This window comes from Squalius cephalus (genome assembly GCF_949319135.1).
Source record: "Squalius cephalus genome assembly, chromosome: 15".
In the NCBI taxonomy this organism is placed as follows: Eukaryota; Metazoa; Chordata; class Actinopteri; order Cypriniformes; family Leuciscidae; genus Squalius; species Squalius cephalus.
In genome coordinates this window covers 3,686,390-3,702,126 of record NC_137136.1, presented here as the reverse complement: position 1 = coordinate 3,702,126, position 15,737 = coordinate 3,686,390, and the positions used below count along the sequence as shown (strand labels likewise).

Below are 15,737 nucleotides of genomic sequence, written 5' to 3'. Positions count from 1 at the left end.
GTGGTTTCAACAACCAGATGCATTTACACTTCGTCCAGTTTCGTCTGGAATGCGGCCCAGATCTCCTCATGTGGTTTCAGCGATCAGATTCAAATCCGTCTCGAATGCGCTCAATAAACCTTATGTTGTAAGAAAACTTGTTTTATTTGTTATGAATCTATTTTGATGCGTTTTCCCATAACTTTTGTAGTTTTACATATGTTTAAAAATATCGAAATTAATATCGATATCGCAATATTCATTATCGATATCGCAATATCACTTTTTGTCAATATCGTGCACCCCTAATTATTTTATTATAAGATCTCGGTTTACATAGTGTATACTTTTTACAAACGTGCATATGTTTATTACAGTACATCTTACAAACTGGTTAGTGGAAAAATAGTTACTAAATATTTGCTAAATATCTCTTCTGGCATTTACATCAGCTTTCCTTTTAGGTGTCAAAGGCAAATATGACAATTATTGCAGTGGTTTTCTCCGGTTCTGAATGCACTGACACTGACGTTTTGTTCAGAATAATGGTAATGCACATGTAAATGAAAATGTGAATCAGCCTGCAAAGTTTAAGGTTCATTTAAACATACTTTGTGCATATGATGCATTTGGAGTCAAACTGACATGCATTGGTTTCCATGCAAAATTTCTTATAGCCTGTAACAAGCTACAATAAAGGTTTTCGTTTTTTGCATGATTTGATTTTTGTCGAATTGCATGAAAACCAATTCAATTAAATTCAACACAAACGCACAAGTTATTTAATAAATACAGCAGGAAGGTTAAAAAGATCTAGGATTGGTGCATCTTAAAAAAAAAAAAAATCTCAATTATCGGCGCAAACAACAAAGAAGAGTTATAGAGTCCCTGCCATACTGTAGCTCAAATGTAGGGACAGTTTATTCAGATTGAATAGCTAGTAAACACACATCAACTGCACGATGCTGGATCCCTGGAGAAACGAGACATTTCTTTGTTTACCTTCCCGTTAGGAGAAACAGAGGTCTCTAGAGACGCTGATGATCCAAACATTTGTAACACACCCTGTGAGGTTGAGTACAGGGATCCCTCACACCTGCGGGCCCCCGAGGACCCTTAAATAGAATCGTGTCTACATGAGCATCTGATAAAAGGCAGGAACATGAGTGTCTTACAGTGGAGAGATACAGTACGAATGATGCTGTTTATCAGCTCTGAGCGGTGGAAATAGACTGTAAAACTGAGGATGCTATTGTGAAGGATCGCACTGCAATTTAAAGGGGCTCAGAAAACAATAAAAACAATCATAATAAACGGCACCTAATGCTTCACCTTTCCTTCAAGCCATTTGTGCATGTAAACAATCTGCAAAGTTACAAACTTCAACTCTCCAACAAAAAACACTTGCCTGAAACGCCTTGTTTTCCTGCCATTATTTCCGTGACTTATGCGTGCTATCAGCATTATCATAATAAATATAAGTTTCCAAGTCAGAAATTGGACATGCATGCCCTCTGAAGTCATATTTACTACTGGGAAACCCGAGTTTGATACCCGAGTTTCCAAGTTGGGTGTGCCATAAACTTTAAACATGGCAGAGTGGAGTTTTTTCCACAACAGCTTCATCACCTTGTCATTATAGTGCATATTTACATGAATGAATAATCATTTGAAGAGCATTGTATGTTTTATACACAGCGAAAATAGTCTTTTTTGATTTAATAAGATTTCTCCAATAAATGGGCAAGAATAAATCTGGCATCCTTCATGATTCCTGTTCTTATAGGCAACAAAGCTCTTGAACGCGACGCGCTCGTAATCACGACTTCAGAAGTGGGAAGTAGAGCGTTTTTTTGAAGGCAGCATTATCTACGACATCACGTGACACATTTGCATAATGCCCGCCCACTGGCAGCTTTGGTCCGCCCTCAAAGAACAACTGGGTATAAGCGATTTTGCTATTTTTATAGATTTAACACAAATGCCATAGTTAGCTATGATAATACTGTTTACAGCTGCACATGACGCCTTGGGAGCTGAAACAGAGTACTTATTTATTGAGATACACGACAAGACAAAAATTATAAAATACATTCAGGTTCTACCGTTTTAAATACATCCGTTAAACATATCCGAGTAAAAATGTCCATTTACATAAAAAACAGTTTGACAAATTTCAGTGTAAATCTTAAATGGCAAATGACTTCTATTAAAAACAACTTGATCATGCCTAGATTTTAAAATGACTAAAAAAAAAAAAAAACTTTCTTATGCTAGGATTTATTTAATTTATCTTATGCCATTGCATTCATCCACTTCCATCCCATTCAATCTGCCACTTGTTAGTAATATAGTTCATTTAACTTAAGCAAGGTCAGAGGTTAGAATAAGTTCAGAGCCTATTAGTAAATAACTTTAATTAAAGTACTCATTGCAAACATTACAAATTAAAGTCAACTTGATAATCACCGTAAAATGTACTAATGCATGTTTGCTTGTCTTATTGTGCATGAATCTCTATGAACATATACTGTATGAAGAGATTTTTTTATACACACACATACAGATATAAACTACTAGAAGCATTTGCAAGTGTGAAAACGGAAGGGAGTGAACAGGAAACACTTTTAGATTCAATCTGACACAACAAACCAGCTTCAACGTTTCAACCGTTTTACCCAAGATGTATTGACTAACAGAGTTTAGGTGGAGTTTAGCTGTAGTTTCTGCTTCAGCATGAGCACGACCACACCTGCAAACCAACTTCCCGTTTCTCGTTGCATCCACTGATAGAGCAAACCGCTTTCTGCTGTTTCTGTCATGTGACTGGCATACAGGCATAAGCAGAGGTGATGGGTCACAACGAAACCACCAGCAGAAGCGTAATGCAGCTGGGAAGAAGGGTTTCTACCGAATCTCTCAGTCCTACGATTCCTGATCATTTCAGTATCGCAGAAACGAACTACAGCTGTTTCTGACCAACCACAATCTGAAGTCAAACTGACACCCTAATAAAAGTGTGAAAGGGTGATAGTGTGTGAAAACACCCTAATAACAACAGCTTAAAATTAGTTGTAATACTTTACAATAAGGTCCCATTACATAACAGTATCATTACCTAACATTAACAATGAGCTGCACATTTGTTATCTTTGTTAATGGTAAAAACACAACACTTCGTGTTAGCTCATGTCCATTAAACAATATTAAAAGTGTAACATTAAGTTTAAGTATGATTAATAAATGAGTAATTTTTATTGTTAGTTCATGTAGTTTAATAACTAAAGTTAACAAATGGAACTTTATTGTAGTGTTAGTTAGTTTAATATGAATAACAGCTAAAAAAAAAATACATATAAAAATACAAATAGATAAAGTACATAAATATATCTGTGCATATTAGTCAAGTCAAGTTCTCTTCATTTATATAGCGCTTTTAACAATGTGTAGATTGTTCCAAAGCGGCTTTACAGTGATAATAGGAGATTAAAGTAACAGAGATTGTTTTGGCTTTATAGCATCTCTAGAATAAAGTTATTGTCCAGCTAAAGTTAGTTTTGATTGATTCACTTCCATCGCAACGATCTTTAGTTATTAACTTAGGGCCGCTAACACGACACCGTTTTAACAGAAAACTATTAAGTTCTTTCTGCGCAAATTTTATTTTAATAATTCAACAATACATTTTTAAATAATGCATTTAAAAATAAATAATTATTATATACATTTATATATTTAATATTAAATTATTACTAAATATAAATATATTTAGTGAAATATTACAGTACAAAATTTAACTTGAAAATAAATGTAGAAGATACCAAATAGTAGGTATACAAGTAAATATTCTGATATAGATGAAAATGCATTGAAGCATAATGAATTCGGCTGTTTTCACATTTGACTCGATTTCTTGTTCGGACAGATTTCAATGGCATCTCAACCTACAGGTCTGCTTTCACAATAAATGAGGTTTCATGTAATAAAGTTTGGGAGGAGAACGTTCGGGAGGAGCACATTCAGGTAATCAACCAATCAGCACAAGAGGAAGCCGGTGTAAATATAGCCTTCCCTCACCTCTGTCCCATGACAGTTTCACAGCATCCCTCCTCCTCCCCATCACCTCACTCTTGGCTGGTTTTCTATCCCAGTCAAAAGGGGGAGTGCTCTGGGTTCGGGCCAAATTCCGAGCTCGAAGCCCTCTCCCGGACAGCACGCCAAATCTGTATAAATTACTACATCTGATTTAATGTACGTGTGAACTCGTGAAACTTTCAGATCCTGCCTGCAGTAAGTGAGGTTGGTGTCATTAAAATGAGTATAGAAGCCGTTTACCAATGCAACTGTAAAGCCTCAAGAGAAGACGCCAGTTTCACTGTTACTGATTTGTTAATCCCCTTGGATTTACCACCAAAATTTTCCACAAACAACGATGGACTCACAGCATAAGATGTGAGAATGTGAGTTGCTCTCTGAAGAGAATGTCCTCAAGAGAGAAGCAGCAATGACACATGCATTATAGTGCATTATGCAAATGATACATCATCAGTAACGGTTCACTCCTGAGAGAGAGAACGGATGCTTTGGAGCCAGACCAGCTTTACAAGTGGACTCAGGTGCGGTTCACTGGTGCACAACACAGTTCAGAGAACTGCTTTCAAGATTCAACCAAACCCAACTCTGACGTCAAACTGAGCGTGTGAAAGCACCCTAACAAGACTGATTTAAACTTTGGTTAAATTAATCTGGAAAAGCAGCCAAAAAACAGGAATAAAATACATTAATAGCAAAACAGGCATCCCACCTCTCCCGGGGAAGGTCTGGGAGTCTCCCGCATATTGATAGCGGCTCCCTGATGCCTGCAAATTATATACAATGTTGAGGAAATTGAGAGAGAGAGAGAGAGAGAGAGAGAGACGGGGGCGGGGGGTATTATATTATATTATATTATATTATATTACATACATAATATTATGGGGGATGCAGGGTGGGATGTCTGGCATAAATATAAGTGCATGCAATTTTTTTTTTTTTTAAATATTAATATCAACAAATTTTAAAAGCAATTATTGTCAAATAAACAGTGTAATCAACAAAAAAAAAAATATATATATATATCATTAATACACTAAACTTTTAGCAATTTTGAGATTTTTTTTTTTTTCAGTTGTAAACACGACAGCTTTCTTCCATAAGGGGGTTTGGCGTCACGGCATCTTTGTTTCCAGGCGGACGTTAAAGAATGCGACACACACACACACACACACACACACACACACACACACACACGTCTCCCAGAAATCTTTTAGAATTCAACCAATCAGATGACTACTTCAAAACTCCTGAAGTGTTTCCAATTTTGTGTGCCATATGCACCAGAGTTCAGCAACAGTCCCTGGGTATGAATGTGAAATTACAATATATAGAAATGTTATGTTAATATGTGAATAATCCTGATTAATTACAGATTGATTACATTTTTTTAATCGATTGACAGCACTATACACCCATACATACACAAAACCATATAACATACACACATTTCGTCATAAAAATTCACATTATGATACATCAAGCAAGAAAGAGAAATGGTCTGTCATGATAATGGAGAGTCGCTCAGCAACTAAAACAGGAAAGTTTGGCATTTTCTGAAGCGATGCTTAATTAAGTGTCACTTTGTGTTACTATAATCTGCAATTCCACAACGCACTGACGCACGATCATTAAACAAGACCGCAACATATTTGCTCTTTGCTTCTTTCTGTAAACAAAGTGGGCAGATATTGTCACTCCCACAGACGCTAAACAGAAAAAATGATTCAAGTCCTTTGGGCTGTGATGATTTCTGTGTTCCGCTGTTTCATTAACGGCCTAATTGTGTTGGTAATGAACAAAACACCCTTCCCAAAAGCAGGGCACTGCGCTGAACAACCAGATAATTAAAAACTATTTCTACCAATGTCGCCCCAGTGGAAAATCACTTACAACGCCTGACTGAACCAAAGACGGCATTCGCAATCACTGGAACCAGGTAAAATGATGCAGAATACCGTCCTGATGAAACGTGTCAAGACGTCTGAAATGCGATGCATCATTTCAAATAGTTTTGCATTAAACAGCATATTTGTGAAATTTCCATGCATGATTTGCATTCCTGCTCTAAACTTTATTGAATGAAGAATAAAACAGAGTCTCAGGCACCAAATTTAATAGAACAGCTCAAATCAGATCACAAATTCAAACATTTTAACACATTCTCCACTGGTTTATATTCCCGAACATAATCACACATGATGTTTCTTAAATTATATTGCAGAAAACAAGTACAGGTCACAATTCATCCCAAGAATCAAAAGAAGAAAAGTCTATTTCGTAGGAATGGCATCTTAAGAGACTATAATGAATTGCCATCTACGACGTGACTACATACAGAGCACCGCCAAAGGCAGCGACCACACAAATGGACAACAGGAATGAGCTACAAATGACAGAACAACACTGGAAAAAAGAGAGTCATCATCATTTCATGTTACATAACTACATAATGTAACAAATTTGCATAATGCTAGCCTATGGTCTTCATTGGCTGCCTGTGAACAGTGTCTACTTTGCCCCGCCCTCAAACACTGTAGCTGTATCTGAGACTGGAAGAGTTTGGTTTGTGTTGTCGACATGTCAATCAGAGCCTAATACCAATCACAACAGACTGGGCCATCTGACCAATCACAGCAGAGTAGATCAAACACAACAGACTGGGCCATCTGACCAATCAGAGCAGAGTATATCAAACACAATAGACTGGGCCATCTGACCAATCAGAGCAGAGTAGATCAAACACAACAGACTGGGCCATCTGACCAATCAGAGCAGAGCAGATCAAACACAACAGACTGGGCCATCTGACCAATCAGAGCAGAGTAGATCAAACACAACAGACTGGGCCATCTGACCAATCAGAGCAGAGTAGATCAAACACAACAGACTGGGCCATCTGACCAATCAGAGCAGAGTAGATCAAACACAACAGACTGGGCCATCTGACCAATCAGAGCAGAATAGATCAAACACAACAAACTGGGCCATCTGACCAATCAGAGCAGAGTAGATCAAACACAATAGACTGGGCCATCTGACCAATCAGAGCAGAGCAGATCAAACACAATAGACTGGGCCATCTGACCAATCAGAGCAGAGTAGATCAAACACAATAGACTGGGCCATCTGACCAATCAGAGCAGAGTAGATCAAACACAATAGACTGGGCCATCTGACCAATCAGAGCAGAGCAGATCAAACACAATAGACTGGGTCATCTGACCAATCAGAGCAGAGGAGGCTCACGGAAAGGAGGGAATTAGACTGAATCTTCGAACAAAACGTTTTCAGACTCTTTGAGAAATAAGGTGATGTGCAATGTATTCTATGAGAAAATTTGTATTTCTGACCTTGGATGCATGTACGTCTATTGTAGGAGACTACGAAAGCAAAATTGGGAACCTTTAAAATGGCATAATAGAGGCACGTTAAATAAACAAGTGTAAACCGTACAGTACAGGAAAATCTGTACCAGCTGACACATTTCTACTGTAACATGGTCTATAATGTCATACCGCCAAACCCTAAACAGAATCATAACAAATGTCTCTTGCTCAAGCGTCTGATTTTCTATAATTAGCATGTTCATAATTACACTGCCAGTATGTGGTGGAAAAAAGCAGAGTTTTTCAAAGTTGAAGCTATACAGTGAAGTAGACTGCTAGCTTAAAACCTAGAATTTGAACTCTAAATACTTTTGAGCGCATACACACACACACACACACACACACACACACACACAGTGTGAATCTGGCGTCCCCAGCATAGCGTTTGGCTCGGAGCAGAGCGTGCAGAGGTCACGTCCACCCATGTCTGCTTACTGGAATCTGATGCAAACTTACTCAAAATAGCAAACATGGAGGTTGGCGCAACGAGAAAAACAAACAAATGAGTCCTTTAGAGACGAAACAACTGGCAAATCATACGCTTTAACTGACCTTGACCTAAACTTTAGCATTGCACGCACTAGATAAATTATTTTCAATATTATTTATCCACTTATAAATCATTTGCTTTAACTGACCTTGATCCTAAACTTCAGCATTTTGTAACAACTGTCATAGTTTTCCATATGCACTAGATAAATAATTTGCAATAGCATGAATATAATAGAATCACAACGCTTAGTGTTGCATTAAATAGGATTTTCGAGAAAATTTTTGTGCTAGTCTTCACTGAAAGAAAACACTGTAATATAGCCTAATATTCACAGATGCTGGAAGAGTACAGATTTAATAGGGCAACTAGAATTAGATCACAAATTTGAACCAGACATTTTATTGCATTTTCTGCTTGGCTATATTACAGCATATAATCACAAAGATGTTTAGTACAGTATCAAATTATACTGCAAGTACACTTAAGAGCAGTTCACACAGGGCACACATGCATTCAAAACAGCCAATCGGAGCGCATTAGCAAGAAGTTTCACAGGGATTCATGGAAAACCTGGATACATTAGGGACATTTGGTAAGGATTTGTTTTTTCCAGACCTGTAAAAGAGTCATGGAAATTCCTATGGGAAGTAGATGCATCTTACCAAGTTTCAACTTAAAATTTTAAGTTTGGTCAACTCAAATATCCAAGTTGTCACTTAGTACAATTTCACATTTCAAGTTGACTGAACTTGAAATTAAGGCAGCATGAAAACTTTAAGTTGAAACAACTTCTTTCTTTCTTTCTTTCTTTCTTTTTACAGTGCATCCACATACCTTGGAATGTTAATGTTTTCTTCTCTTCTGCTCACCAAGGCTTAATGTACTTAATGAAAAATACCGTAAAAACACTAATACTGTGAAATATTACAACTATTTTCTGTGAATATATTTTATTTGAATTTTCAGCATCATTACTCCAGTCTTCAGTGCATGATCCTTCAGAAATCATTCTAATATGCTGATTTGCTTCTCAAGAAACATTGATTATTATTATCAATGTTGAAAACAGTTGTGCTGTTTCGTATTTTTGTAGAAACAGTGATGCATTTTTTTTTTTCAGGGCCCTTTTATGATTAAAATGTACAAAAGAACAGCATGTCCAGTTATTTGCTTGCAAACCAAATTAGTTCAGAAATTGGTCTAAAATGATTCGCTAGTGAATTGGTCTGAATTTGAATAACTCAAATAACTTACTTTCCAGTAACTAAAAACAACTTGTAAGGTCACGGAGAATCAGACAAAATCAGTCAAAAAGTTTGGATGCACATATAAAATGTAACTACTTTTAACTTAATACTGCATCTTAAAAAGAAAAAGAACAGTGAACAACAGCAGATGTGTGCAAACAAATAAACATTACAGAAGGATTGCAAGAACGACTCCTGTGCGAACAGCTCCTTACGACATCTGACCAATGTGAGGTTCTTAATAGATGACACTGATGCTGAAAATTAATAGCTCAAAAACAATGTAAACAAATTCAATATTTAAAAAAAAAAAAAAAAATTAAAAAATATTAATCAGCCTGCTCCAACAACCAAATCTAGTCTATATCTAGCCAAGTAACCACATTAAGTTTAGTTTGCAAAGACTGCGCATATTGAGAACGGCAATTCTCAGCGGCGCAGGCGAAAACAGAAGAACAGATGCTGTAATCATGACTCTCGTTTAGCGGCCGCTCTCCATCCCCCGTTTCAATAGCCAGGAGCTAGTTGCCTTCTCCTGCCCCCTCAGCAGTCGCTCCTCCTCCGCTCCGAGAAGTGGAACCGGATCCTGGCTTTCCTCAAAGAGCACACGCTTTCCCCAGCCTCGGGCCAGAGCTGCCAAGCTGCTCCTTGTAACTCTATCCATCTCATGGAGCGGTGAACGCCCATTCAGCATGTCCCAACAGGGGATAAACCCTCCAGTCAGCACCCGTGACAAAAGCAGGGAGGCAATGATGAATGAGAGGCCATCGAACCGACAAGCTTCACATGCTCGTGGATACCAACCGCAAATTCCTATAGACTTTCTGGGGAATGTTAAAAAAACACATTTCCAACCGAGAGAGGAGCTTCAGACAGCATCTACCGGCCAGCTAATAGATTTTATATGTCATTAATAAGAGGAAAAGATTGATAAATACACCCACATACAATAAAGATAAAGAGTGATGCAGGGATGACGTATTTTTTGTAGGCCGAAACTCGGAAACGAGTTTTAGGGTCCCGAAGTCAGAGTGTTTTTGGTTAAATAAGGTCTGTGGTGAACACAAGCTCTACAATACATCACTAAAACCCTCTTTTTAAAAGCGTTTTCTTGTCTTGAAAAAGGCGGTTACTAACAAGTTGCTAAATGGGACATGAAGCGTCATCAGCCGAACAGGTAAACTCATCTACTGGTCAATCACAGCCTCGTTCTGTTATAACCACGCTCTTGCAAACTATTATAACTCGAACTTTCGGGGAAAATGTTTTTTAAACAGACTGAAAGAGTTGACTGAAGCTTACTGATGGTGATGCTGAAGTCATGTGACCATGGTCGTTTGGCTTTTGACTTCTGCCGATTGTCTTTATGCTTCAAAATTCATAAAGGTTGTGTTCATTTGTGAAGATTATCATGATGAATGATAATTTCTTATTTTCTGCAATAATCAGAAATGCTACAAAAAAAATCCTTCTGCTTTATTTTCTTTATGCAAAATATGTTGATATTTATGCATTGATTTATGTTTGATTTATGAATTGAGAAAGCATTGATTTGATTTATGCTGATATTAAAATTAGCACCACAATGCAAAACATCATAATGGTCCTAAAACAGATGTCATTTTCTTTATGAAAATATGCTGATATTTATGCAAAATAAGAATTGATTTATGTTTACACAAAGCAAGCAATGATTTATGTTTGATTTATTAAGCACTGATATTAAAATTAATTATCAATGCAAAAATGAATTATAATGGTCCGAAAATAAGCTTCAATTTCTTTATGCAAAATATATTGTTATTATGCAAAATATGTTGATATTTATGCAAATAAGCATTGATTTATTGTTAACACTTTACAAAAAGGTTTCGGTTTGTTAACAATTTTTTAATCTTTGTTAATGTTAGTTAATAAAAATTCATATTTTGCTCATTTATGTTTGATTTACACAAAATAAGCTTTGATATTAAAACAGTATAATACAAAACATGATAATGGTCCTAATATAGGCTTTATGTTCTTGTTTTTCCAAAATATGTGGTCTTATTTTTTCGAGTTGAAATGTGAACTGTTTTCGCGAAATTCACCCAAGTATCCAAAATGCCACAATGATGCTTCCAAGAACTACTATAAACATTATTTGAGTTTCAAAAAGTGTCCTGAGATAAACTGCAACTTGGACCAGTGAAGATTGAAGTACAATATTTGACTTGCACAGTTACGGTTGATGCAACAACTAAACAACCAATGGTCGAGGAGAACATATGTAAAGTCAGTTCTTGTTTTTAAGCCCATCAAGCCTAAAGCGCACAGCGCTGAACACCTGCTGAATGCAAATGCAATAATATTGTTCAAACAGATTAAGATGCTGCAACTTCGGTTGATATATAAGCAAAACTTTAGTGCACTAAAACAAAAATGGTAGAGCAATTTTCAAAAAATTTCAAAAATCAAAAATTTTACATCTAATTAAACATGAAAGTTTGAAGTATAGAAAGACTGAAATAGTATTTTCTTGTAAGACGTGCAACAATAATCTTCATTGTATTTACAACTTTGAAAGTGTTTGAACTGTTTTCCAGGACTGCTAACAAGATCTGAGCTGTAAACAGTCATTTCCATTATTTCCATGTTCCCAACTTGGCCAAAAAGCTAAGAAACGGATGACCTAATGTTTTGGTACGCTTTGTACACTTACAAAACAGTGCTGTAATGACACCAGAGAAGATACCATGGTATTCAAAAGGCAAGATCAACCTCTAGTTTTCTAGAAGAGCTGATCTCTCGTCTGCCAGATTATTATTTAATGGAGCTGTTTATCATGATTAGGTCAGATATGAATATGCATGGCTCTGACAGGAGGCGGCACAGAGGGAAGCCAGAGGCATCCGTGCAAAAGCTTCGTAAATACTTAATTCAGCATGAGGCTTTAACAGCAACAGAATAAAGCCTCCATGAATCACTGAAATCACATGCAAGTAGGTCAGAGCAGGTTAATATACATCACTCCACAAATAGACAAGAAATGAACTAAGTCCACAATCCTGGTCTTTTTATCAATGATTCATTACACAATGTTTTGAATAAAAGGGTTTATTTTCCTAGTACATCAAAATATTTGCTGATTCTCAACTTCTACTTACTCTATGTAACGCCCACTTTTGACCATCCAATCAACTCCTGAGCCTTAAAATAAAGCCCCGCCCACATGCGTCTTTGAAAATCCAGTTTGACTTGGAAACATGACAGATTCAAGAAGTGAAATGGGTTGTGTGAACAATGTTTCACATTGACTTTAAAGTTTAATGAAACAGCATGCATGAAAAATGATTTGTTTTGTTGCCTGATTTAGCTTTTTTCCCTTCATTTTCGACTCCTGCCTAAAGCAAGGTAAAAACACTGGCTTTGCCACCACAGCGCTTCACAAATACCCCGCGGGTCTGGAAACCATCCAGCACTTCTGACGCTGTGAAATATGATATAACAATAGAAAATTCTAAGCAGAATTGCAGCTATAACACTCATTTCAATACACTCACTGCGCTCTGGAAACATACTTTGTTTGTACAGTTATTCATGAGAATAGTCTGAGAAAAAAGACTTTGGTAAGTTAGAGAAATCAATATGTTGCCAGCAAGCTGGACCTTACTCTAGACCTATTGTGAAACATTATGAACAAATAGTACTGTCACTCTGACATTTAAAGGACAAATTCACCCCAAAATGAGAATCCTCTCATCATTTTCTCCTCTTCATGTGGTTTTAAACCCCAATGACTTTTTCTTCCCCTAAACGTAATAGAGCTCAAACAAAATGTCCCCACAAAGATGGCAGTATCCGAAATCCTTTTTTATCCCTATGAGGAAAACAGCTTATAAATCATACTAAGTGATGTTTTTTGAAAATGTAAAAAAAAAGCAGTAGGGTAGGGTTAAGGGATAGATAAGGGGAGCTAATATATATTTTATACAGTAGAAAAATTATTATGTCAGTGGAAAGTCCCCATAAAACATGAAAACACTGTGTGTGTGTGTGTGTGTGTGTGTGTGTGTGTGTGTGTGTGTGTGTGTGTGTGTGTGTGTGTGTGAGTTGGTATTTATCACGTTGTGGGGACAAGAATCTGTTTACACAGTCACGTAATGGGGACCTCTTGCGTTGTGGGGACCAAAAATCAGGTCCCCATAAGGATGACCCATTGAATTGAATAGAGGAACTATTCTGAAGGTGCTGGGCGGAGTTTCAGCATTGGCCCATAACACACGATTATGAGGTAGTGTGAGTGTGTGAAGTGTGTGCTCAGCTGCGCCCCCAAACATTTTTGGCTGGTAATGCACTCACTTCTCCACACACACATTTTCCAATTATGGTTGAGTACCGCCCACTTCCGGGTCCTCATAAGGAAGGAATTCAACAACAACTTGAAAATATAAGTATTAAATTGATACTGTACACGGAAGACAAAGAAGAAGATTATTTACTGGAGATGCCAACTAAGGATCTAAACTTCTGCAGAGGATAAAAGTGAAGCTCAAGGTACGTTAAGCACATATGTATGAAACTAGTTAGGTTAATTAGATTAGGCAGCGGGCTAACGTTAGCTGCTAGCTAGTTAGTGCTAATTGTTGAGGCTAAGTGTGGCCTGACATATTTTTGTGTTTTTCCAATAAGCGATCACAAAATCATACAATGTAATGTTAAGTACTTCATTTCAACTGAAAAGTGTCGTCAGGTGTTTAGTCTGATTGATTGCTAATGAAGGAATTGGGTTATTAAGTCTGTTTCTGTCTAGTTCGCGTGCTGGACAGTAGATTATTTTCTACTTTAAATTAAAGGTAATGTTATGTTTTATTACTTGTCAGGACAGGGTGAGGGGGAGGAATATCACACTTGTGTTTGACTTTTAGTATTGATATCGTTAACAGAGCAATTAAGTAACGTTAGGCAAAAATAAAAACACTGAAATGGTAAGTAGCTTTAAATGAATAAACTTTGTTTTAATTATGACAGTAACTTAAAATAAACTGGGGTTTGTATGGCGAGATCGTTCAAAAGAGTAGTTAGGTTAAGAGCCAAATAAGTAGTTAATTGTCAAGGCTACCTGGGATTATATAGATGTTGGTTTTGTGAGAGATTAGAGCCTAAGTGAAAATGTTGAGTTTATGCCCTCAAGGCTAGTAAGTTAGTCAATAAATGTGATATCCTTGAGTTCTGATTTCTTGTCTTACATTGATACATACGATATCATTGTAATGCAGTGTTACATTACAATAACATTCTTATCTACTTATTGAACATGCTAGTTTAATTCTGCATGTCTCCCCATTTTCACACTATTATTTATTACAATTTTTTTTCTCTCAGTTTGAAATGCCACCACGAATCAGCCCCCTTAAGGATGCCATGCATCATGTTGTTTCGAAGACTGACAAAACATTCAAATTAGATGTGAAGTATATCAATCCAGTGAAAGGTAAGGTGGTGTGATTTATCATTTAATATTTACCATCATATGCATGTCCTAACCATACTGCTGCCAACTATTGATGTCTTTTTGTGTATTTGGCATCCTTTATCTATAAGATTTTATTTTTGGTGAAAAAAAAAAAATCTGTATTTTGCAGGACGTGGTCTATTCACAAAGGGTGCCTTTTGCAAAGGTGATTTTGAGTACAGGGGAGATATGATAAATGATGCAGAGCTGCAGAGAAGAAGAACATGTTACCACGCATCCTGTGCTGCATTTATGTTTGATTTCATTTGGCGAGGGAAAACATGGTGGTAAGAAGTCAAGTTGCACCATATTCCTTATGCTAAACCAGGGTCTCTCAAACTCAGTCCTGCAGGGCCACTGTCCTGCACAGTTTAGCTCCAACCCTGATCAAACACACCTGAGCAAACTAATCAATGTCTTCAGGATCACTAGAAACTCACAGCTAGGTGTGTTTGATCAGTTTTGGAGCTAAACTGTGCAGGACAGTGGCCCTCCAGGACTGAGTTTGAGAAACCCTGTGCTAAACTATAGTAAAAAAAGACACTGATTTGGGGTGGTATATTGTAATACTTGTATTCATCCTTTTCTCATGCTTTCATATTTAAGTATTGATGCCTCAAGAGAAGATGGATCGTTTCGGCGGATCGTTATTGATGACCACAAATATCCAAATTGTAAGATGAAGAAAACTGACGTCAATGGAAAGCCTCACCTTTGTCTGTTTGCCCTGGATGACATTAAAGAAGGAGAAGAAATTGCCTATGATTATGGAGGAGAAGACTACCCTTGGAGAACACAAGTATGTTGCAAAGCACACTGTGTACAGAATATATCATTGTTGCAACATGTTAAGCAAGTTGTTGGTTGAATAGATTATAATTTGAATCTATTAGAAATCTATGAATCTAATTATGTCTATAAATGATAAGTTAAGTTACGTTTTAGGTCAGTGTTTCTACCCCACCCCTAAAATTTATACATTTAAAGAGTGAGGTGGTACAGTCTTAGGCCACTTTTCTTTCTGCAAGTTATGTGTGGCATGC

The 15,737-nt window shown here is 36.9% G+C and overlaps 1 protein-coding gene across 2 annotated transcripts in view; it reads right to left on the bottom strand.

Annotated features, from left to right (window-relative positions):
• LOC307172345 (mannosyl-oligosaccharide 1,2-alpha-mannosidase IA) overlaps nt 1-15,737 on the bottom strand; it is a 223,088-nt gene that overhangs the window by 185,921 nt on the left and 21,430 nt on the right. The window lies entirely within an intron of this gene.